This window comes from Amblyomma maculatum, chromosome 10 (assembly GCF_055883805.1).
Source record: "Amblyomma maculatum isolate TAMU_Amacu chromosome 10, ASM5588380v1, whole genome shotgun sequence".
In the NCBI taxonomy this organism is placed as follows: Eukaryota; Metazoa; Arthropoda; class Arachnida; order Ixodida; family Ixodidae; genus Amblyomma; species Amblyomma maculatum.
The window spans coordinates 139,797,611-139,823,825 of NC_139353.1; the positions used below are offsets into that span (position 1 = coordinate 139,797,611).

Genomic DNA, 26,215 nt, shown 5'->3' on the forward strand with positions numbered 1-26,215 from the left:
CGTATCGAAAGGACCTCCTGCAGAGTTATTTGAACGAATCAAGCAGGTACTGCTGAATAATATAGTAGAAATTAAATGTGACAAATGTCACAAGTATATATATATATATATATATACTATATATACTAGTACAAAGTACCTTTCGTTGTAGTGGTTAAGGTATGGTCACAATGAAGTGAAAATGGACACAAATGTCAGTCCCTTTCTTGTAGCGGGATTGACAGTATTTAGAAATGGCACTGAAAACTCAAGCAGATGGTGAGAAGCATTAGTGACAGTTCAAAAATTACCTGATGTGTTTAAATTTGTTGCTGTGACCACTGATCCAGAACAATTCCATGCATAGAAATCATGCTCCTCCTTTGCTGGTTGGTTTGTTATATGTTGCAGGTGGTGGGTGTGTCAGCAACATCGAAAATATGCCCATTGAAATAGCAGCACTGGAGGGCTTGGAGCTGGGTGAGTTCCCAGTTGTTTGTAATGGTTGAATTTTTAGAAAGCATGCAGTGCTACGCATAATAATCTGTAAACACAGTCACGCTGTAGCCAATCTGGGGCATTATAGTGAGTGTTGCCAGTGATTTCACCATAATAATTGGACTCTAATCTTTGCAACTCAGATGTTTTAAGTAGCAACCATCCTGCTCCTTAGAAGTACAAGCCAGGAATGTTTAAGAGTAGGAAACATGCCCCGCCTTTGCTGGTTTGTTTTATGTCACAAGTGGTGCTCGTGCCAGCAACGTCAAAAATATGTGTACTGAAATAGCAGCACTGGAGGGCCTGGAGCTGGGTGAGTGCCCAGTTGTTTGTAATAGTTGATATTTTATAAAGCATGCAGTGCTACGCATAATAATCTGTAAACACTGTCATGATGTAGCCAACCTGGGGCATTATAGTGAGTGTTGACAGTGATGTCACCAAATTATTGAGACTCTTTATACTTTGCAACAACGATGTTTCAACTAGCAATCATCCTGCTCCCTGGAAGGATAAGCCAGCAGTGTTTAAGAGTAGGAATCATTCCCCGCCTTTGCTGGTTTATGTCGCAGGTGGTGGTGGTGTCAGCAACATCGAAAATATGTCCACTGAGATAGCAGCAGTGCAGGGTCAACACTCAGACCTGGGTGAGTTCGCCATTGTTTGTAATCCTGGAAATTTTATAAAGCATGTGGTGCTATGCATAGTAATCTGCAAACTCAGTCATGATGTAGCCAATCTGGGGCAATTATAGTGAGTGCTGCCAGTGATTTCACCAAATGTTTGGGACTCATTATTCTTTGCAACTGAGATGTTTTAAGTAGCAATCCTCCTGCTCCTTAGAAGGACGAGCCAGGAATGTTTAAGAGTAGGAATAATGCCCGCCTTTGCTGGTTTGTTTTATGTCGCAGGTGGTGTTCGTGCCAGAAACGTCAAAAATATGTCCACTGAAATAGCACCACTGCAGGGTCAACACACAGAGCTGGGTGAGTTCACCATTGTTTGTAATCCTGCTAATTTTATAAAGCATGCGGTGCGATGTACAATACGTCAGCTATTTTCATGCTCAATATATGACATGCTTGCCTTTCTTACCTATCAAAGTCGCCACAAGATGCGGCTTATCCACAAGTATACAAGCATATGAGATAAGTCTTAAGGATACTTGATGGAATGCTTGATAAGTGCAAATAAGCGGTCAGATTTGAAAGCTTCACTGTGTAAAGGACCTGCATACGGAAACAGAATTTTGTGCACAGTGAACAAAATTTAAAGACTATTCTGTGAAAAGTATTCATTTAAATGAATCGTTCCTACTGCTACATGCTACAGTGCCCAATGCAGGCAGTTCATCAGCAGCAGTGATGACACTCTTGTATGAGGTGACAGTGAATAAATACAGAGGAAAAAGTTTTGATGTTGGCGTTGTAAATCTTTATGTTTAATTATGTGCACATCCATCTTCCAGGCAAACAGGACATAGGAATGAGCGATATAACTTCTTCATAGGCTGGGTGGTGCATCTTGAATTTACAAACAGCATGAAGGTGTGCAGCCACAAAAAACAAGCGTGCGCTTATGTCACATTAGGTTATCTTGTGTATTGTGATTGTATGCCTTTGCGCCGATATGTTTTCTAACAGTGAGTGGCGCCAATGGTTTTAGATAATCTTGAGGGGGTTTTGATGGTTAGAACTACGATATTTTTAAACATTGCTAACTCCTAAAAAGTGTAGGAACCATATGCCACATATTCGATTGGTTGGTTCTTGTTGCACATGGTGCATGTGTCAGCACCAACGACGTACACCTGTCCAATAAAGATATGACGCACGAGGACATCCCCACGCAGTGAGATGAGGCTCACTTTCTGAACATTTGTCATTAATAATCACAACATTTAGCGGAGTGGCATAGCAGGTCAGAAAATTGTATGTGCGAAGGTGTCAGCTTCTCGATATGTACAGTTCAGCTTGGAAAGAAACTCCGTGATTGTGTCAGAATACGTGCTTTAGGCAGAAAGTGCGTATTTATAAATTGGTGTGCAGCTACAGATGTTCATTTAAATCCTTACTTGTACCAAAAAGTAAGTTGCAGTGGAGTGCCGCACCAGTGATTGCACCCCTTTTTTCGTGGGACAGTGAACCTGAATAAGACGTGATGAGGAGCATGGGCCTCCAATGGAACTTGGTGAGTTTTCATTTATGCTCAATACCATTACAACAGAAGAAAATTATGCAATGCGAGGCACATAAGGAATTTTCTTGCTTCTTTAAAAACACTGTATTTTGTATTTGCTTTTTAAGTAGACGGAATAACAGCGGATGTTGAGGTTCTGTTGGTTGCAGTGAGGAGGATGCAAGGAACAAGTATCTAGGGGAAAGTATGGATACGTAAAACTGATCATGCATCACTGTGGTTTTTTGAACTGAACTAAAGGAGACGACACTGACCTAATATTGAACTACCTAATTCTCTCGCATTCACATATATACAGACAGATTGTGGCAGGCATACCATATCCCGTTTTCTATCTTCCTTTGGTCATCTGCTTCTCTGTGTACAAGTTCCCGGGCTTCGAATTACAGGCTGCACTGTTTGGAACAGCTTCCTAAGTCAAACTCCGCTGGGTACATGCCGTAAGCTATGATTGGTGCAAAACATGACACCTCATGGCTTTTATATCTGCTTGTAACCATGTAGATTATCCCTCCGCTGTGTGGAATTTGCGAGATGTCGGAATCATTCTAGTTGTCCTGGCCGGCACTCATGATCCAGGCGCGTGTGAATGATACAGTTTGTCTCGGCTGCAGGTTAGCGGGTTTCTTCTGATAACACCTCACTGTCAACCCTGCTGTGTGGTCCTCTTTCAATGGGATCAACCAAGCTGGTCAAACCATATTTGTGATCATCCGTTTGATAAGGTTTTTTAAGTTGCCGTGGCAGTGATTCTTTAATAATTTCGTATTTATTATTCCCTACCTTCTTCATGGCGGTCTTAGTGTGATTCCTAGAACTCATGACTACATAAAGGTCGGCGGTCGTACGGTGACGTGTAGTTTCTTGTTTGCTGACGTTTTACAAAGGTGAAATCTTATATTTTGAAGGGATCGTAGTGTCGCGAGATGCCTTTCATCCGTATACATCTTATCTCTTTTTCTTGCCTGTGTTGTCGGAGTTTATCGTTTCATTCTCGAGTATTCTGAGAAAATTTGGTTCTCATTTTCTGACAGCAAATAAGCTCTGCCAGAAAAAATCCAGTTGTACACTAAGAGTCTGTGGTGTTACAATGTAATTTGGAGAGTATTCGTGTGCGTCTGTCTCCCATTCGTTCCCCTCTGTTGTGGTAGTTCTTACTGCCAACTTCAAAAATGTAAACTTCTCGCTCTTTCTATTGGAATCAGGCCACAGCGGAGGTACTGTGGTGCTAGAATACATTTGCTGCCATGAAGTATGACCTCAGAAGGGAAGAATGGCACTCTGTTGTCAGTCTTGAGCTTCATTGTGAAATGATGAGTGCACATAATGAGAACGGCTTGGGGCTTGAACTGATAGAAGTTAAGCAACAACACTGAATCTTGAATATTATTCTACCATTGCTACGAAGCAGGTCCCACCTTAAAAGAGAATCCACAAAGTCTACTGATAACGACAGCTAATTTCCTGTTGCCAGTTTGGTAATGTAGGCGGGGCTCTGTCTGCTAGGCATGCAAGGCAGTTTTCTTGCTCCATTCACAGAAAATCTGAAGTCTGCTGGCATTGGCGAAGTGAGTGAAAAATCACTGCCATGGCACTGACAGGTGGAAGGTGTCAGCTGACATGGCCAAGCACTATGCCCACTATGTTAGAGGTGCATGACAACAGCGAGTTGCTATAGGACAGAAGGTTATTTCAAATGTTGTGACGATGGTGTTCCCTGGATTTCTACACAGAGACAGGGTCATACCACTAGCAGTCTTCTACACCTGAACGAGAATGGTCATCGACGAGAGGCAAGGGCTGGTCATACATGAAGCGATTCCCCTACGTCATAAATAAACCTGAAACCATAGAGTAAACTACTTTGTTCAAAAGCCATGTCTTTACTTTAAAGCCGAAACCTAAGCATATCCATGCAGACTGCTCTCGCGTACTTCATGTTTAACCACAAGCTAAAGCACATCTAATTTTTTTTCTTTTCCATAAAAGAAGCTTAGTCCTATAGATGTCCACAAGAGGAATCCTTCAGAATAGTTTCAGTTCTCATTTTCATGCCCTCGAAAAGTGCAATTCATTTTGTCCGGCGCGATGTGTTGCAATAGCTAACATTTTGCACATGATGATGAGATACCGCAATGGTACTGTAGCTGAGGAAACTTCAATATTTATCTGCTTGCAACAGTATTTTGACGCAGACAACAGTTGTATTTATGGAAAAAAAGTTTACAATATAATACAATGCAGTCCTGCAAATTCTCGCACTTGTCTAATGATCCTATTACGGTGCAACTAGTTTGTGATTATGCTTTTCATACCTGTATGATGAAAGTGACACTGCAAACGGAGGTGCAGAACTGCTAATTGAAATGATTGTGCATATGAAGTTTTACTTCGCTGAAGATCAAAATACATGTAATTTGTGTCATGGTTGCAGAAAGCGGTTCACCTCAAGACATGGAGAATGCATAGGTCACTGATATGCAGTTCTGTACGATGTAATGTTAAGCAGCGTGATTTGCTTGACTCATGAACACTTAGCTCCATTTGCTTAGCAGAAATGTTAATGCTGCTGATGTTGCTCCCTTTCTTTTGTAGCTGACCACAACTACAGTGGCCCCAAAAACATACTGTCGAGGTATCATCACTGCCATCCTTCTCTGGCTCATCATCCTCTGTGCCACAACCAGGATGTGTTTTTTATCAGTAATGTGTCATGCATGTTTCTCTAACTTGCAAAGGTCATGGAAGTATTGCATGATAGGTTTGAAGGGCGATCAAATACTATAATACATTTGTATGTATATATATATATATATATATATATATATATATATATATATATATATATATATATATATATATATAACTTATAGTTAGTCTAAGGATTATAGTTATTAAATAACCATGCCTGTATGTCTGTCCATAAATTGTGCTTTATCACTGACAGATACAATTAAATTCCAAACTAATTGCTTTTGTGACTTTTACAACTAGTCTAATAGGCCATAACTGCAGAACAATGTTTCCTGTTGGCGTAGTGATTACTAAGTGTCGCCAAAGTGTATTGGTTCAAAAAGAAAATAGTGTGTACTGTGACACTGCACATACAATTTAGCTAGTTTTAGATGTGAACTTGCCGCAATGCAGTACTTTGAGCATGCTTTGGTGAGCGAAATGATATAAACTTTCGCTAAAATGATACTTCAAGGTATATTATGAGGAATATTGACAGTGTGTTCATACATAAAGGCAAAACAGCATCGTATGTCCTCTGTGTGACCTTTAGCAAAAGCTGAAAGGCTGCAGTATGCTTTGTATTACTTTAACACTTGCGCCTTTGGTAACTACTGATGAAGGGTACCAAAACGATAAAAAGAAGGTACCTCTCATCCTGCCATCAACGTCACACTTAACTGTATTATTTCATTCAGTGCAAAGGTATTTATCACATTCCTGGTTCCTCCTTGCAGCGTCCAGTACAAGACTCGGTTCAGAGACCAGTCTCTGTGCAGCCAGCCTCCAGAGGAAATACAGGGCAATAAAGGAACACAACCGGAGACTGCTGCGGTGCAGAAATGAACGTCGCCAACGGACGGTTGCTGAAATCATAAAAGACATCAGCAGTCATGTATCGCCTACAGTCGCCGCACTTTCTGACGCTCAACTGAAACTGAGACACGTGAATCGCTTTGACCATAGTTGGAGTGCAAAAAAAGTCATTTGCTCTAGGGTTTTATTTTCATAGTCCAAAGGGGTACAGATATTGTAGAAATGTCTTCATGCTTCCATCAGAGAGGCCACTTCAACTGTGACTGAAGCGATTGCCCCTAAGAGCAGGATTTACCCCCGAAATTTTCAACCTTATGCAAGGAAGGGTGCTTCATTTTCAAACACTGAGCGCCCTTGCACGATTGTTTTTGACGAAATGCATATTCAACAGGAGTTGTCGTACAACACTTCTTGTGACCAGTTCGAAGGACTGGGAGAGTATTGCGGCAGCCAGGGTGAGCGCCTTTGCAATAAGACGTTGGTATTTATGGCCAGAGGCATTGCAAGGTCATGGAAACATGGAAGCAACCCCTTGGATATTTTTTTTTGCTCACAAGGCTAAGCCTGCTCATGCCCTTAAAGAGTTGCTTATGTTGTGCTACAATTCTCTCTCGGATGCTGGTTTACAGCCAGTTGCTATCATATGTGACCAGAGAAGCCAGAGCCCAAGTTGATTTGCAAGTATTTTAACTCGCGAGAGACCTTATTTGTCCTTTGGTGGCCGAAAACTGTTCCTCTTCGACCTTCTAGCATTTCTTGCTCGCTTATGTGGAGGAAGTCATCGGAGGTTACACCACGCACGGTGTTCAAAGATCTATGGGCGGTGATGGTCATATTGACATCCCCAATGCAGTGGAGGTTTGGAAGTTTTGCATACTGTGTTTCGTCGTTTAATTCAAGCAGTAGGTCTCCGTTTGCTATTTTTGTGACTGTATTTCGGACCAAGGACAGCTGAGAAACATTTTGACACTAGAAATGGGGACAAAGTTCGGGCCGGCTTTCATTCAACTTCGGAGTGCACGATGTGATATTTGGGGAAGCTTTTTTAGGTTTTTGCAGGAATTGTGCAATTTCTTCGGTGCGCCTTTTTTTGTTTAGGCGATCAGTTTTTACAGTAGAAGAAGCATGTAATATGTGTGTTGTTCGGCCAAGGTGCCAGCCGCCCACTATGGAGCCCAACAAGGGGGCAAGAACAGGAACTTGCAACCAAGTCCAGTCCATGCCAGCTGTACACCCCAGCTATAACCAAATATGGCGGTACTCAGGGTGGTACGCCACACAAGGTTAACCCTAGCCGCCTGGAAAAAGAAAAACCAAGAAGAGAGGAGAGGACAGGACAGTTGTAGGAAAGGAGATAGGAAAGTGAAGGATGGAGGGGAGGACAAAAAAAGACGACTGCCGATTTCCCCCGGGTGGGTCAGCCCGGAGGTGCCGTCTACGTGAAGCTGGGGCCAAAGTGGTGTGTTGCCTCCGCCGAGGGGCCTCAAAGGTCCGAACACTCGGCATCGGCTCAACCACCAGGATCCCCTTTTCCCCGGACACGGCGATGCCACGCACGGCTAAGCGTGGGTGCTGGGGTCCGTGGTGTGGCACAGTACACGCAAAGACCTGCTTTAACAGGTGCCCCCTGCGGGCTGAAGACCACATTAAATAATGCAAGGGCGACAACGGAGCCCTGGGGCACTCCTCTGTTTAAGGGGAAGTGACCGAGGGGTTTTCCATGGACACGCACACTGAATGTTCTATTTGTTAGAAAGGCGTGAATGGAGAGGAGAAACCTATGAGGGAGACCAAGAGTTTGTAGGGAGGCAAGAATGCCTGAGTGAAGGATGTTATCATATGCCTTTGTTGTATCTGTAGCGATCACGGTTCTAACAAGATGACTATGTGGAGAGTGGTGAAATACGTCAGCAGCCAAAGTAGCAAGGTCTTCCTCCGTTCCTATTTGCGGGCAGAAGGCGATATGGGATTCTGGATTACTATCATGGGATTCTAACCACCAGGATAAGCGAGTGGCGAAGAATATTTTCGTAAAGCTTGCAGATTGTTGGCGTCAGGGAAATTGGACGAAGGGCCGAGAGAGATACTGGAGGATGACCTGACCGGTATTAAAGACAACCATAAAATGGTTCCACTCGTCCGGAATGACACTAGAATGCCACACGTCATTGAATGCATCAAGCAGGGCCTACCAAGCAGTCCCTTCCAAGTTGCGGAATAAGCAGTTATATATGCCGTCGTGCCCGGAGCAGAGTTAGATTTGAGGCGTTCAATGGAGGCTAGCAACGCTGCCATGGTTAGGTAAGAAGTATTCTCATCAGGGAGTTCGGTAACCGGTAAGCAAGGTGGAGAAGTCGAGGTGGAATCATAGTGGAAAAAACTGTCTGGCCCCCTGTTTTGCAAATGCGTCCTCATCCACATTCATTGCAAGGCGAATGCTATCTGTGTAATCAGAAACTTCACAAGAGCGCTCCATGGCGTGAAACGCTCGCCAAAGTTGTCGATTAACCTGCTTGGAGGACAGGCGCTCAAAACATGCAGCCTAACGTTGCCTTCCTAGACGCTTTTAATACCGCCTCGCACGCGCGGTAGTCCGGTGAAAAGCGGGTATAGCCAATGGGTCGTCGGGGAAAAGAGCTGCATAATGATCCGCCTGGCGACGCAGAGCCTAAAGATTCAGGAGGTGGATGTCCGGGTTTGGCTCGTCTTCATTTGCAGTGGTGGTAATCGTGTGGGACGCAAGAACAGCAGAGTATACAATGCTGATGATGGGGTGAATTCAGATAAGCGATTGTCTGCGCGTACAGAGTCCCATGATGTTATTCGTACGCTACGGCGTATTTTACGCATGCGCGAAGGAGTGAGAGAGACAAAGATAGGACTGTGATCACTACCCCAGGTATCTGGTTCAACAGCCCAACGAGGGCTACCAGGGCCTAACCACCAAGTCAAATCAGGTGAATAAGGCCCACCTCGTGGACGGGTAGATGTATGTGGGTGGTTTAAAAGATGAAGAGAGTTATCTGAAAAGCTGCCCTGGATGTGTGCACCCCTGAGAGAATCCGATGGGGAACCCCACGAGGTGTGTTTGCCGTAAAGTCTCCACCGACTAGGATAGGGATACCCTAGAAGGCAGAACCCAAAAAACGAACCCATCCGAGATTAGGAGATGCCGAATCAGGACGGCCATAAAAGGAAACTAGAATAAGTGGCGTGCGTACAGGCTTAGCTAGGAGTGCTACAACCTCTTGGCGTGTGTTACACCATCGTGAAAGGTCGAGCGGTGCGTGGGGAACTTAACTGTGAATATAAATTGCAGATTTACCTGGGCTGAGAGAATATGGCGATCAGGAATGGAAGGTGAATGGTAAACGCAGAATCCTGAAAGGCGAGGAAGTGAGTTATTCTCTTGAAGTACGAACGCCCACGCCTACAGCTTTTTGTCGCGAACAACGGATGTTCACTTCAGATGCCTTATTCGCAAAGCCTCGACAATTCCACTGCACCAACAGAGACAGTGCGAGGCCGAAGAGCTTCTACGATGAGGGAGGTCACCTGCTCCATAAGGGCTAATATTTTATCCACTATCGCGGTAGTCGCGGTTAACGGGTTGTCTGCACGTGATTGGGGATTGATGCTCATTGGAGGTGATTCATCTCGAGGTATAAGACTTCACGAGGTAGAAGTCTTATCACGAGGTATAAGACTTCTTCGAGAGGGGTGAGAGCGACGCTGTTCTCGGAGCTGGGTGATTTCTTCTAGACGTTGGCGAGCCTCTGCAATGGCACTGTCTAACAGCGTCTTCATCTTCGGCGTCCACATGTGATTGGTGCACTGGCCGTTTTGGTGTACCATTTGATCCACGAGGGTGAGTCGCTAGTGCGTATGAACGATGCTGAGAAGACGTGTGATGAGCAGGTGGGTCAAGTAAAGGAAGTGCAGGGAAGTCGGTTTAGTCACACGTAAGAGCAGCGCAGCGATTACTTGGAGGAATACCTATCTGTTTTTCCAGGCGGCTCGCGCGACGGCCTCGTTCGCTTATATATGGATAAGCGGGGGAGCGCATGTCATGGTCCGCCGATTTGCTGTTTTTAAGGAATGCGAGCACTTGTGAGGGGGAAACGTGACTCTTGGTTGGGGGGGGGGGGGGCTGCAAAATGGCTCGGTGTGGGAGACTGACACTGAGTACGTTTATGTTGCGAGGTCTGTTTGTGTGTTCTAATTTTCCATGTAAAGAATCATGGTTTCACATCGCGCCTTTTCTTCGCTTTGCGAATACTGCGTATTTTCATGGTCTTCATGGCACTGCGTGAAAACACAAAGTGGTTTCGAGTGCAATAAATTCCGGGACACTAGAGCCTTTGTGAGTGTTAAGGGCATCCAAGGAGTGCCCGTCTTATGGGTTAATTGTTACAGCAGCGCAGTGGTGCATCTTGAACTCCGTTTGAAGCACAGTGGACGGGAGCCGGATGGGGACCTTTCATTTCGCGATTTTAAAGTTGAATCTATCGATGATTTCACGCGATGTAAGATAGAAATACTAAGCTAGCGCTATGTTCAATATTCGAAGAAGCCGTTCGCGAAGAGATTCGTGGATATCACGTTTTGGCCATGAATACTTCTCATTCATAGCTGAGATGTGCTTCGACAGAGACAAGCTGGAAATATATAGCGAGCGATTGCCGGCATGATCCTATTGTCGTGCAGAAAACGCGAGCGGTTTCATTATCGCGGCTAAAGCGATAATGAAAAGAAATGTGAAGAGCACGGCGCGTACGCGCTGTGCTTATAATAGTCCATAGTAGAAAAGCTAAGGAATATATGCTTCTCTTTTACCATGAAGATGGATAAGAAAATCTGGCTGGATGGTTAAATACCATCTATTTTTACCGTCCTTGCACGCATACTTTCTACCATGCACAACATGCGCACTGATTAGCGCATGCTCAGACAACGCTTAGCGTTCGCGCACTGTAATAGTAAATTATGGCACCGGGGTAGGCTGAGGCGAACATCATTATATTAGAATTATAATTATCCGCTGCTGCGAAATCTTTGAAAACAGGCGTAGGCGGTAATGGCGGTGCACCTCGCTCTGGGTTCGCGGGCACTGCTTGCAGTACATTGTAGAAAACAGAACAGGAAATACATACGCAATGAACTTGCAGAGAATATGTTTAACGTTGTGTGGCATACATGACGAGAAATTACGCTTCAGTTCACAGAAGTGCGAAGACGCGACGAGGAACGAACAAAAAGGAAATAAAAACAATTCTAGCTAGCATAGATGCAGGGAATTCGCAAACTAGGGAAAGATTACGTATTGTAGCAATTTATGGGACCGATTTACAGAAATGTTCGGTTACCCCTGGGGGCAAACCAGGAACATGAATGATGGGAAGGTCGAGGAAGGCAGTTATCAGCACGTTTCGATGGAAGCAGGGGCGTACACGTCTTTGTCGTCGCTGAACGGCCATCTTTCGTCCAACGCGCTTGAGCTCCGTTCATGCTGCACCTGCACCATGTGGGGACTTTTATTCTGGCATGATCAACATTTCCAAAAGTTGACATAATGCTATGAGAGCTAGTGGTCGCAAATTGTGATTTCTGCTCCGCACGTGGCCTTCCCCGGACGTTTTGACGGTTCACGTTTGCCGGTGCTTCGCCGCCATGTTGGCAACGACCCGAATATCAGAGATATATTGAACTAGAATACTAGTTTACTATAATCAGAGAGAACCCCATTGTTGCACTACTAAAGACGGTGTTCTGTTATTGGATGCGCGAAACTAATTTGATGAACGGCGCCTCGCTACATCGCTTTCCGGCCAATGCTGCGAGGTGAGGCTTTATTATCATTCAGGCGTGCGTTCGAATATGAATACGTCTGAAAGTCGTACGGGCGAGTTGAACTAGGTTTGTCGGGGACGGCATCTCATGAAACGTGTTTCGCTGGAAATTTTTGTTTATCCCATTCGAGCTTGATGTGAGGCTTCGTTCAGATCAAGTAGTACGTCGCCTCCGGTGAAATCGGTAAGCCTCGTTCGCGTTAACCCTAACACGTAGACCCTTTGCAAAACTCTGCAAGTCAGCTTCTCTGCACAGAAAAAACCCCTTCACTATTACAGCCAAACCCGTTTTGGGGGTAGAAGTTGAGTGCAGCGCTGAATACTTCTGTGTCAAGCCTGATGTCATGCATGAACCCGGGGAGCAGAATTCCTTCGCTTTTGAAAACGAGGAGGAAGCATACAGGCGGGGGAGGCGATATATGAATGGCACTTGCGAGGAACTGGCTTCCCAAATGGACTCTAAATACCATAATTGTGGCAGCAACAACAGGCAGAGGAGTGCAGAAAATGGACGTGGCATTATTGTCACAACAAACATCTCCTGCACTGCACCCAACTTTGGCTCTCAAAACAGGTTTGGCAACCATGGTGCAGGGGTTTTTTGTGCAGAGGAGTTGATTTCTGGAATTTTGCAAAAGGTCTATAAAGGTTGCGCTGACGTTAAATTAAACTATCGAGTTTGTATACGTGCGCTAATTGCATGAGGCGAAAATTCGCGGCTACACGCTGCGCGGTGGGCTGAGGGCCGCTAGTTCATTGCCGCTATAGTACCTGTCGGATCAGGTTCTAGATTTTTTTGAAAAATAAAATTTCACGTGTCGCCCGGAAGCAACTCCTAAGGCAGCCAATCGCAGAAGACTTTGGGGTACTGAACCACCGTCGTGGCTTTTTTGATTTGAGCGAAGGACACGCACTCTCCAGGTGAATAGTACATATATGAGCGCATCTGGACAATTCAGTAAAAGCTTGGTGGGATAGTTAAGGAAAAAAGGCAGTAGTGTGGCGATGTATTGGTAAATTTGGAAAGGAGCAGGACTGCTTGCAAGTCTGCGTCACAGTGTTGGCACACCGCAGCGCTGATATTTCTTTTTCAAACGAGATGCGTTACAAGAAATTTGATCAGTATTTTGTCGTATTTCATACTGTTTAGGGTTAGAATCGGGATATAGCGTGACTGTACTCTCCTGAAGTTGCAATTGAATTACCCCCCCCCCCTCACAATCATTTGCGGTAAAATAACGTGCAGAAAATATGCATGAAAGCCGTTTAATTTAGCTGAATATGCGATATGTGTAAGGGAAATGCATGGCATTATCACACAGCACACATATGCGCTTAATTTTGCAGCAGTGTAGGGTTTATTTGCACTGGCAACTGCACGGCAACGTTTGCCAGTTTGTGATTGCATTTTTGTATAGAATGTTCTTGTTCGTGTAATGGTTGCAAGCTTTTCTGATCTTGACAGACACGAACTAAATAGCGCATTAAGGTGGCTGTAAACAGAAATGGCAAGCGTGCATGGTTTTCACTTCATTGATGTAGGGCTAATTTGAATATGGTTCTTATGTTGCCGCCGTCACTTGAATGCATTAAATTGTAACACGAAGTGTAAGTTGCTGGATCGAGCGAGTTTTAACGTAATGCCATTAGCGGCATTTTGTATAACTGGCAGGCGGGCAGCTTGGTTCAATTTCATCAGAAACCCAGCATTACTTGGAAAGACATCGAAAAGCTACGATTGAACACAATCTGTTCGCTTCATTTTGACAAATCTGCCTTATTGCGGCCAAGATTCTCCTTAGCTGTTCCCACTAACTTCTGTTCAGGTAAATAAAGCATATTTTCCATGTGGTCAATATGTTCTGCACTTTGCAAATGTGTGAGAGAAATGTTAATGAGTGGCAATATACATTGGTTTATAACTTTAGTGAATATTGACGCATTGTAAATATCGTATCGAAAGGACCTCCTGCTGAGTTATTTGAACGAATCAAGCAGGTACTGCTGAAAAATATAGTAGAAATTAAATATGGCAAATGTCACAAGTGTATGTATATATATATATATATATATATATATATATATATATATATATATATATATATATATATATATATATATATATATATATATATATTAGTACAAAGTACTTTTCGCTGTAGCGGTTAAGGTATGGTCACAATCAAGTGAGAATGAACACAAGTGTAAGTCCCATTCTTGTAGCGGGATTGACAGTATTTAGAAATTGCACTGAAAACTCAAGCAGACGGCGAAAAGCATTAGTGACAGTTCAAAAATTACCTGGTGTGTTTAAATTTGTTGCTGTGACCACTGATCCAGAACAATTCCTTGCATAGAAATCATGCTCCTCCTTTGCTGGTTGGTTTGTTTTATGTTGCAGGTGGTGGGTGTGTCAGCAACGTCGAAAATATGTCCACTGAAATAGCAGCACTGGAGGGCTTGGAGCTGGGTGAGTTCCCAGTTGTTTGTAATAGTTGACTTTTTAGAAAGCATGCAGTGCTACGCATAATACTCTGTAAACACAGTCACGCTGTAGTTAATCTGGGGCATTATAGTGAGTGTTGCCAGTGATTTCACCATATTAATTGGACTCTAATCTTTGCAACTCAGATGTTTTAACTAGCAATCATCCTGCTCCTTAGAAGGACAAGCCAGGAATGTTTAAGAGTAGGAAACATGCCCCGCCTTTGCTGGTTTGTTTTATGTCGCAAGTGGAGCTCGTGCCAGCAACGTCAAAACTATGTGTACTGAAATAGCAGCACTGGAGGGCCTGGAGCTGGGTGAGTGCCCAGTTGTTTGCAATAGTTGATATTTTATAAAGCATGCAGTGCTACGCATAATAATCTGTAAACACTGTCATGATGTAGCCAACCTGGGGCATTATAGTGAGTGTTGACAGTGATGTCACCAAATTATTGAGACTCTTTATACTTTGCAACAACGATGTTTCAACTAGCAATCATCCTGCTTCTTGGAAGGACAAGCCAGCAGTGTTTAAGAGTAGGAATCATTCCCCGCCTTTGCTGGTTTATGTCGCAGGTGGTGGTGGTGTCAGCAACATCGAAAATATGTCCACTGAGATAGCAGCAGTGCAGGGTCAACACTCAGACCTGGGTGAGTTCGCCATTGTTTGTAATCCTGGAAATTTTATAAAGCATGTGGTGCTATGCATAATAATCTGTAAACTCAGTCATGATGTAGCCAATCTGGGGCAATTATAGTGAGTGCTGCCAGTGATTTCACCAAATGTTTGGGACTCATTATTCTTTGCAACTGAGATGTTTTAAGTAGCAATCCTCCTGCTCCTTAGAAGGACGAGCCAGGAATGTTTATGAGTAGGAATAATGCCCCGCCTTTGCTGGTTTGTTTTATGTCGCAGGTGGTGCTCGTGCCAGAAACGTCGAAAATATGTCCACTGAAATATCACCACTGCAGGGTCAACACACAGAGCTGGGTGAGTTCAGCATTGTTTGTAATCCTGCGAATTTTATAAAGCATGCGGTGCGATGTACAATACGTCAGCTATTTTCATGCTCAATATATGACATGCTTGCCTTTCTTACCTATCAAAGTCACCACAAGATGCGGCTTATCAACAAGTATACAAGCATATGAGATAAGTCTTAAGGATACTTGATGGAATGCTTGATAAGTGCTAATAAACGGTAAGATTTGAAAGCTTCACTGTGTAAAGGACCTGCATACGGAAACAGAATTTTGTGCACAGTGAACAAAATTTAAAGACTATTCTGTGAAAAGTATTCATTTAAATGAATTGTTCCTACTGCTACATGCTACAGTGCCCATTGCAGGCAGTTCATCAGCAGCAGTGATGACACTCTTGTATGAGGTGACAGTGAATAAATACAGAGGAAAAAGTTTTGATGGCGTTGCAAATCTTTGTTTAATTATGTGCACATCCATCTTCCAGGCAAACAGGACAGAGAAATGAGCGATATAACTTCTTCATAGGCTGGGTGGTGCATCTTCAATTTACAAACAGCATGAAAGTGTGCAGCCACAACACACAAGAGTGCGCTTATGTCACATTGTGTTATCTTGTGTATTGTGGTTGTATGCTTTTGCGCCGATATGTTTTCTAACAGTGAGTGGCGCCAATGGTTTTAGGTAATCTTGAGGGGATTTTGATGGTTAGAACTAGGATATTTTTAAACAGTGTTAACGCCTAACAAGTGTAGGAACCATATGCCACATATTCGATTGGTTGGTTCTGGTTGCACATGGTGCATGTGTCAGCACCAACGACGTACACCTGTCCAATAAAGATATGACGCACGAGGACATCCCCACGCAGTGAGATGAGGCTCACTTTCTGAACATTTGTCATTAATTATCACAACATTTAGCGGAGTGGCATAGCATTTCAGAAAATTGTATGTGCGAAGGTGTCGGCTTCTCGATATGTACAGTTCAGCTTGAAAAGAAACTCCGTGATTGTGTCAGAATACGTGCATTAGGCAGAAAGTGCATATTTATAAATTGGTGTGCAGCTACAGATGTTCATTCAAATCCTTGCTTGTACCAAACAAGTATGTTACAGTGGCGTGCAGCACCAGTGATTGCACCCCTTTTTTCGTGGGACAGTGAACGTGAATAAGACGTGATGAGCAGCATGGGCTTGCAATGGAACTTGGTTAGTTTTCATTTATGCTCAGTACCATTACACCAGAAGAAAATTATGCAATGCGAGGCACATAAGGAATTTTCTTGCTTCTTTAAAAACACTGTATTTTGTATTCGCTTTTTAAGTAGACGGAATAACAGCGGATGTTGGCATTCTGTTAGTTGCAGTGAGGAGGATGCACGGAACAAGTAACTAGGGGAAAGTATGGATACATAAAACTGATCATGGATCACTGTGGTTTTTTGAACCGAACTAAAGGAGACGACACTGACCTAATACTGAACTACATAATTCTGTCTGATTCACATATATACAGACAGATTGTGGCAGGCATACCATATCCCGTTTTCTATCTTCCTTTGATCATCTGCTTCTCTGTGTACAAGTTCCCGGGCTTCGAATTACAGGCTGCACTGTTTAGAACAGTTTCCTAAGTCAAACTCCGCTGGGTACACAGGGCAAAATGCATGTCTAGAACGACCGAACTGCGTGCCCTTGGCCGCTCGGAGCTACGTGCGCCACATCTAGCGATAACGCCTGGTTCTAGACGAGCGGAGTGTCGGCATGCGCGGCCAAGCTGATAGCACTGCCTGTCTTTTCGGGGCTCGCAGGCTGCAGCGGCTTTACCTTCTGCTTCAGTCGTCAGAAGCGCTGATGTGCGCTGCCACTCTGCGAAAGCGCATACGCGGCGGAGCGCACGCCACTGGCTTCTCTTTTTTTTACTTTCTTTTTGTGCATTATCAAAGCTCTGGCAGGGAGCATTTCACCGCATCACTCACGCGCCGGTGTACTGCATCGTCATCCTAGCCGCGAGCCTTATATCAGTGATCGAGGTTTGGCAGGCTGCATTTGCCGGCAAATGCCAAAATCGGCATGCCATTACTGAAAGCATACTTGGACCTTAAGTGTGGCGTATACACAAGATCAGATATGCGATAACCCGAATAAAGTTTTCATCCCTACAAGTGAACAGACGAGGTGCGTTAAAGGCATCGACGATGGCGCCGCGACTCACAGTAGACCAAAGGAAAGCCATCACAGAGATGGGCCGGACAATGACCCAAAGAGCTATAGCTCAAGCTACTGGGCGCCTTTAGCCACAGTCAACAGAGTACTGCAGGCATTCCACAAAGAAGGCCGACTTAAGGATGCTGCGCGCGCCCGGCTGCCAAGAGTGACGACGGAAGACAGGCTTGTTGTCGCAGGAGCAGCAGATGATCCGTACCTCAGCGCCAGGGAGCTTCGTGACATGTTCGCTTTGAACGCATCCACTCAGACAATAAGGTGCAGGCTTCATGCAGCAGGTGTGAAAAGTAGAATAGCTTCGCAGAAAACACAACTGAGACAAGCGGATCGGGACACCCGCCTGGAATTCGCGTCTGTGGTGGAAGACTGGACCCCAGACAATTGGAGAGCAGTCGTCTTCAGCGACGAAGCCACTTTTTGCACGCGCTGGGACCAGCAGAAGCGGGTGTAGCGGCCGGAAAAAGCACGGTAGGACTGTAGTCTGTTTCAATGTGCTCGCACGTCTGAGAATATACCCGGAGTTTTTTGTTAGGCTATAAAATTTATATTTTAAAACCAGTGAAAGGTAGGTGAGTGCAGTCTGAGTTGTTAAACTGTATAGCATGGTGGGCATTATGTAGGCAATAGAGATGAAACACGCATAAAGAACTTGAATTAGTATATTTTATTTTCGGCTTCAGGGCGAAACAATCAATCGCAAAATTAAAGGTCGTGAATGCATAATGCGAGCTCAGTTCTTACGTTTTCGGAATCGGCAATGTTTTTTGAAGTATAGAACATCAAAATCACACTTTTAAATGTTCGTTAGGTTACCTTTTCTGCATGGCACACCCACAAAATTGTATCCTTAAGCTAAGATGTGGCGAATTTTAAACCAGGGTGTATATTTTATCATATAAAAGATGTGTGATTGATTTCGGGTTTTATACTGTGCGCTGCGATGCCATATTAAAAATCTACAATGCTGGAAAGCCAGCTTAGCGAGCTCGCGAACGGACATTTTGACGCTCCACATTTTGAACCATAATGGGCTTCAATCTCTTTAATGCGTTGCACTCTTGTCGTTTCCAGTCCTTCACTGCTACCACATCAGGTATCATTAGCTATGACAGCAATTTGATTCCTCTAATAAAACCGGATTTCCCTACCACCATGCAGGGACGAAGAAAAATACAATTGGAATGTGCGCAGCAGCGGCCGTGTTTCAGTCAGCGTGTGGGGAGCCATCACCTATGAAGGACTAGGACCCCTGTACCGCATTCCTGGGCGTATGACGGCAGAAGTCTACGCGGAGGTGGCAGAAACGGTCCTCTTGCCTTATGTGCTTGATGGGCCGTTTCCGGATGGGCTCTATCACATTCAACAAGATGGAGCTTCTGTGCACTCAGCCAAGACTGTCCGAGACCTTTTTGAAAGGCTTGGCGTTATGACCCTTCCATGGCCTGCAAGAAGCCCTGACCTTAACATTATAGAAAACGTGTGGGGACTGATGAAGAAAAGCCTATCCAATAAATCGGGACTCTCCAATTGCAATTCGGACGGGCTGTGGGAAGCCATTGAAAATGAGTGGGGACACCTCCGCAATGACCGCGCTCTCGTCGACTCCCTCTACGAGTCACTGCCGAAGAGGATTGAGATCCTAAAGAAATCGGGGGGAGCCCCTAATCGCTATTAGTTTGCCCTCTCCATCCCCTAATAAACAGTAAACTTGTGGAAAAAATAAAAGAACGTGAAATGAGAAGCCAAGAAGCCAGCAATCTGTTTTCTTTAATGACCAAAGAAGAACAGTGAAATAAAGACAAACCCGCCGCTTACACTTACTTCGCGGCACCTTTAATACTAATTTGCCTTCCTGCAATTGCCGAAGAACGAAAACTGCCAAACCTCGATCACTGATATGTCTCGCGGCTAGGGTGACGATGCAGTACACCGGCGCGTGAATGATGCGGTGAAATGCTCCCTGCCAGAGCTTTGATAGTGCACAAAAAGAAAGTAAAAAAGAAAAGAGAAGCCAGTGGCGTGCGCTCCGCCGCGTATGCGCTTTCGCAGACTGGCAGCGCACATCAGCGCTTCTGACGACTGAAGCAGAAGGTAAAGGCCTGCGAGCCCCGAAATGACAGGCAGTGCTATCAGCTTGGCCGCGCATGCCGACACTCCGCCCGTCTCGAACCAGGCGTTATCGCTAGATGTGGCGCACGTAGCTCCGAGCGGCCCGGAGCACGCAGTTCGGTCGTTCTAGACATGCATTTTGCCCTCTGTACACGCCGGAGGCTATGATTGGTGCAAAACAAGTCACCTCATGGCTTTTATATCTGCTTGTAACCATGTAGATTATCTCTCCGCTGTGTGGTCTTTGAGATATGTCGGAATCATTCTAGTTGTCCTGGCCGGCACTCATGATCCAGGCGCGTGTGAATGATACAGCTTGCCTCGGCTGCAGGTGAGCGGGCTTCTTCTGATAACACCTCACTGTCAGCCCTGCTGTGTGGTCCTCTTTCAATGGGATCAACCAAGCTGGTCAAACCATATTTGTGATAATCCGTTTGATAAGTTTTTTTTTAAGTTGCCGTGGCTGTGATTCTTCTTTAATAATTTCGTATTTATTATTCGCTACCTTCTTCATGGCGGCCTTATTGTGATTCCTTGAACTCATGACTACATAAAGGTCGGGGGTCATACGGTGACTTGTAGTTCCTTGTTTGCTCATGTTTTACATGGGTGAAATCTTCTATTTTGAAGGGAACGTAGTGTCGCGAGATGCCTTTCATCCGTATACATCTTATCTCTTTTTCTTGCCTGTGTTGTCGGAGTTTATCGTGTTATTCTCGAAGTATTCTGGGAAGATTTGGTTCTCATTTTGTGACGGCAAATAAGCTCTGCCAGATAAAATCTAGTTGTACACTAAGCGACTGTGGTCATCATCATCATCAGCCTGATTATACCCACTGCAGGGCGAAGGCCTCTCCCATATTTCTCCACTTAACCCGGTTCTGTGCTAGCTGCATCCACTTGACCCCTGCGAACTTCTAATCTCATCCGCCCACCTAACATTCTGCCGCCCCCTGCTACGCTTTCCTTCCCTTGGAATCCAGTTTGTTACCCTCAGCGACCATCGGTTATCCTCTCTTCGCACTACATGTCCTGCCCATGTCCATTTCTTCTTCTTAATTTGTACTAGAATGTCTGTAACTTGAGTTATTTCTCTGACCCACTCTGCACGCTTTCTATCTCTTAATGTTACCCCTACCATTTTTCGTTCCATAGACCTCTGAGGGTGGTGTTACAGTGTAATTTGGAGAGTATTCATGTGTCTCTGTCTCCCATTCGTTCCCCTCTGTTGTGGCAGTTCTTACTGCCTACTTCATAAATGTAAACTTCTCGCTCTTCCTATTGGCATCAGGCCACAGAGGTACTGTGGTGCTAGAATACATTTGCTGCCATGAAGTATAACCTCAGAAGGGAAGAATGGCACTCTGCTGTCCGTCTTGAGCTCCACTGTGAAATGATGAGTGCACATAATGAGAACGGCTTGGGGTTTGAACTGATAGAAGTTAAGCAACAACACTGAACCTTGAATATTATTCTACCATTGCTACGAAGCAGGTCCCACCTTAAAAGAATATCCACGAAGTCTACTGATAACGACAGCTAATTTCCTGTTGCCAGTTTGGTAATGTAGGCGGGGCTCTGTCTGCTTAGTCTGCTTGGCATTCAAGGCAGTTTTCATGCTCCATTCACAAAAAATCGAAGGCTGCTGGCATTGGCGAAGTGAGTGAAAAATCACTACCATGGCACTGACAGGTGGAAGGTGTCAGCTGACATCGCCAAGCACTATGCCCACTACGTTAGAGGTGCATGACAACAGCGAGTTGATATAGGACAGAAGGTTCTTTTAAATGTTGTGACGATGGTGTGCCCTGGATTTCTACCCAGAGACAGTGTCATACCACTAGAAGCCTTCTACACCGGAACGAGAACGGTCATCGACGAGAGGCAAGGGCTGGTCATACATGAAGCGATTCCCCTACGGCATAAATAAACCTGAAACCATAGAGTAAACTACTTTGTGCAAAAGCCATGTTTTCACTTTAAAGCCGAAACCTAAGCATATCCATGCAGACTGCTCTCGCGTACTTTATGTTTAACCACAAGCTAAAGCACAGCTAATTTTTTTTTCTTTTCCATAAAGGAAGCTTAGTCCTGTAGATGTCCGCAAGAGGAATCCTTCAGAATAATTTCAGTTCTCATTTTCATGCCCTCGAAAAGTGCAAATCATTTTGTCCGGCGCGATGTGTTGCAATAGCTAACATTTTGCACATGATGATGAAATACCGCAATGGTACTGTAGCTGAGGAAACTTCAATATTTATCTGCTTGCAACAGTATTTTGACGCAGACAACAGTTGTATTTATGGAAAAAAAGTTTACAATATAATACAATGCAGTCCTGCAAATTCTCGCACTTGTCTAATGATCCTATTACGTTGCAACTAGTTTGTGATTATGCTTTTCATACCTGTATGATGAAAGTGACACTGAAAACGGAGGTGCAGAACTGCTAATTGAGGTGATTGCGCATATGAAGTTTTACTTCGTTGAAGATCAAAATACATGTAATTTGTGTCATGGTTGCAGAAAGCGGTTCACCTCAAGACATGGAGAATGCATAGGTCACTGATATGCAGTTCTGTACGATGTAATGTTAAGCAGCGTGATTTGCTTGACTCATGAACACTTAGCTCCATTTGCTTGGCAGAAATGTTAATGCTGCTGATGTTGCTCCCTTTCTTTTGTAGCTGACCACAACTACAGTGGCCCCAAAAACATACTGTCGAGGTATCATCACTGCCATCCTTCTCTGGCTCATCATCCTGTGTGCCACAACCAGGATGTGTTTTTTATCAGTAATGTGTCATGCATGTTTCTCTAACTTGCAAAGGTCATGGAAGTATTGCATGATAGGTTTGAAGGGCGATCAAATACCATAATACATTTGTATGTATATATATATATATACATATATATATATATATATATATATATATATATATATATTACTTATAGTTAGTCTAAGGATTATAATTACTAAAAAACCATGCATGTATGTCTGTCCATAAATTGTGCTTTATCACTGACAGATACAATTAAATTCCAAACTAATTGTTTTTGTGACTTTTACAACCAGTCTAATAGGCCATAACTGCAGAACAATGTTTCCGGTTGGCGTAGTGATTACGAAGTGTCGCCAAAGTGTATTGGTTCAAAAAGAAAATAGTGTGTACTGTGACACTGCACATACAATTTAGCTAGTTTTAGATGTGAACTTGCCGCAATGCAGTACTTTGAGCATGCTTTGGTGAGCGAAATGATATAAACTTTCTCTAAAATGATACTTCAAGGTATATTATGAGAAATATTGACAGTGTGTTCATACATAAAGGTAAAACAGCATCGTATGTCCTCTGTGTGACCTTTAGCAAAAGCTGAAAGGCTGCAGTATGCTTTGTATTACTTTTACACTTGCGCCTTTGGTAACTACTGATGAAGGGTACCAAAACGATAAAAAGAAGGTACCTCTCATCCTGCCATCAACGTTGCACTTAACTGTATTATTTCATTCAGTGCAAAGGTATTTATCGCATTACTGGTTCCTCCTTGCAGCGTCCAGTACAAGACTCGGTTCAGAGACCAGTCTCTGTGCAGCCAGCCTCCAGAGGAAATACAGGGCAATAAAGGAACGCAACCGGAGACTGCTGCGGTGCAGAAATGAACGTCGCCAACGAACTGTTGCTGAAATCATAAAAGACATCAGCAGTCATGTATCGCCTACAGTCGCCGCACTTTCTGACGCTCAACTGAAACTGAGACACGTAAATTGCTTTGACCATAGTTGGAGTGCAAAAAAAGTCATTTGCTCTAGGGTTTTATTTTCATAGTCCAAAGGGGTACAGATATTGTAGAAATGTCTTCATGCTTCCATCAGAGAGGCCACTTCAACTGTGACTGAAGCGAGTGCCCCTAAGAGCAGTATTTTCCCCCAAAATTTTCAACCTTATGCAAGGAAGGGTGCTTCATTTTCAAACAATGAGCGCCCTTGCACGATTGTTTTTCACGAAATGCATATTCAACAGGAGTTGTCGAACAACACTTCTTGTGACCAGTTTGAAGGACTGGGAGAGTACTGCGGCAGCCAGGGTGAGCGCCTTTGCAATAAGACTTTGGTATTTATGGCCAGAGGCATTGCAAGGTCATGGAAGCAATCCCTTGGATATTTTTTTTTACACACAAGCCTAAGCCTGCTCAGGCCTTTAAAGAGTTGCTTATGCAGTGCTACAATTCTCTCTTGGATGCTGGTTTACAGCCAGTAGCTGTCATATGGGACCAGAGAAGCCAGAGCCCCAGTCGATTTGCAAGTATTGTAACTCCCGAGAGACCTTATTTGTCCTTTGGTGGCCGAAAGCTGTTCTTCCTCTTCGACGCCCCACATTTGCTGAAGTGTCTACGGAACATGGTTTTCAAGTATGATTTCAAAGTTGTGGGCCCAGGCTAAAAGACAACCATTTCATTCTTACATTTTACTCCAGAATGTCAGTTAAACTAGCTGCATAGGCCTTAGGTAATCACTGCGCAGTGGCAATGTTTGCAGTAGTGACTTTTCAACGCCTACCACCCGAAGCTGTACACACAGCAAGCTTTGTTGAGAAAGTTGACCGCATCTTAGACACCCTTAATAGTTCAAGGAAAAAAGCAAAAACGCCTTATGCTTCCGCTATGTGTGCCGGCTCCCTGCACGAAGCCTTCCTAACTGAGTGTACATCTGTCTTTGAAAGTGTTCAGGTGCTTGGCTGTCGAAGGCAACCACCATGCATTCGAGGATTTTGTTTGACATTAATGTCACTGCTTATGCTGTATGAATAGATTACATCAATCTTCAAATTTGAGTAGAAAATGCCGCATTTTCGGATCAGAACCAAGTCCTGTTATACTTCAGCGCAAAAAGTCCAACTGAATCAGGCTTTGGCAAGCTTCACGTTCCCACAGCTTCATTCACAACTTTTCTAGAAGTTTCTGAACATCTTTTTAAGGCTACTGTTGACAGTCTAGTTTCTCATGGCTCAGTTGGTCAGTCCTTCTGCTGCCTATTCAAAGAGAAATCCTTAAAGTGCCTGACGGTGTGTGATAATGCCGTGTATGTTAATTTGTTTTCGTTGTTTGCACGAGTGCGACTACACTGCTTTGCGAGGAAAAAATTACAGAACTGCGCTGCAGTAGCTCGTGTGAAATGCTGCGGTGCAAGTTCAAAGACTGAGCACTTGAGTATTTGGCCTTTCAACAGAGAGGAAGCCCATTGCTATACAAACATTCAGCAGTAGAACATTGCTGATGTATTTTTGTACGGAATCGAAAAATGTTACAACCGGGAAATGCAATACATAAAAATTGCTGTAGTTGCAAATTGCACACACGCACTGCTGTGGTAGCAATCTAACAAAATTTTGAAGAGTTGTCTATATAATAATGTCATGACTGGTGGCCACATCACACTTTTCAGAAACTAGCACTACCAAGTGGGTCTCGTGATTATTGCTTAAGAGAACATATCATCTGAATAATGCCGCAACAGCCAAGAGAAATTTTGGTCCCGACCACAGCTTAATGTCATCTTCTTAGCCACTGTCGCGCATGTCGACGCACTCTGCCACATTCCTGAAAAAACGAATTATCTGCTCCGGGAGAACATATCTTGCGTTGTGTATATAAATGAAGCCTCACAGCCTTCTATGTAAGCCTTGCCTTTAAGGCTAAGTGTTTTAATGCCTGCACTTCGCATAAGGGACCAGCTACGTGGGAAATAGAAATGGTTCTTAGCCCTTGATATCGGCAGTAACAGAACATTTTAGGCTGTTAGCTAGAGGTAGCAGTGTCGACGTTTTCTGCTTCTCCGTGCATGAATTGCTTGGCAGATAGTAACATGTATTTTTCTGAAAACGCTCAATCCACCCACTTTATGCATCAAATCCATGCATTCCAAGGTTTCCAACTACCTCGCCGGTTTTTACATGCAAAATGCTGTCATCAAAGCTTACAGCTGCAGCTCTGGGTAGCATAAATTATGTAAGCATGGCCTCACCAACATGCATGTATCATGTAAGCAGCACCGTAGTCTTGCTTGCTTTCCTTCTTGAGCGTAGAAGTGTTCGGTACAGTTTTTTTTTGGAGGCATTGGAATTCAGGCTGGATGGCATCGGTACCATATTGTCACGTAGGGGTGACAAGGTCGACGACACAAATGAAGGGTCGATGATTGAACGGAAGAAACTCTTTACTGGGCTCACTTGTGCCCGCAAAAGAAATAAGCAACTCGGCGGCGGCGATAGCAACAAACGCGCTCGTCGGTCGTCGGACAAAGAATGCTCGTCACACTCGTCAACGCTCAATTTAAAGGCTG

At 44.1% G+C, this 26,215-nt stretch overlaps 1 pseudogene; it reads left to right on the top strand.

The window, feature by feature from the left end:
- Positions 1-233: 233 nt before the first annotated feature.
- On the top strand, positions 234-24,751 carry LOC146177565 (uncharacterized; annotated as a pseudogene).
- Positions 24,752-26,215: the final 1,464 nt, after the last annotated feature.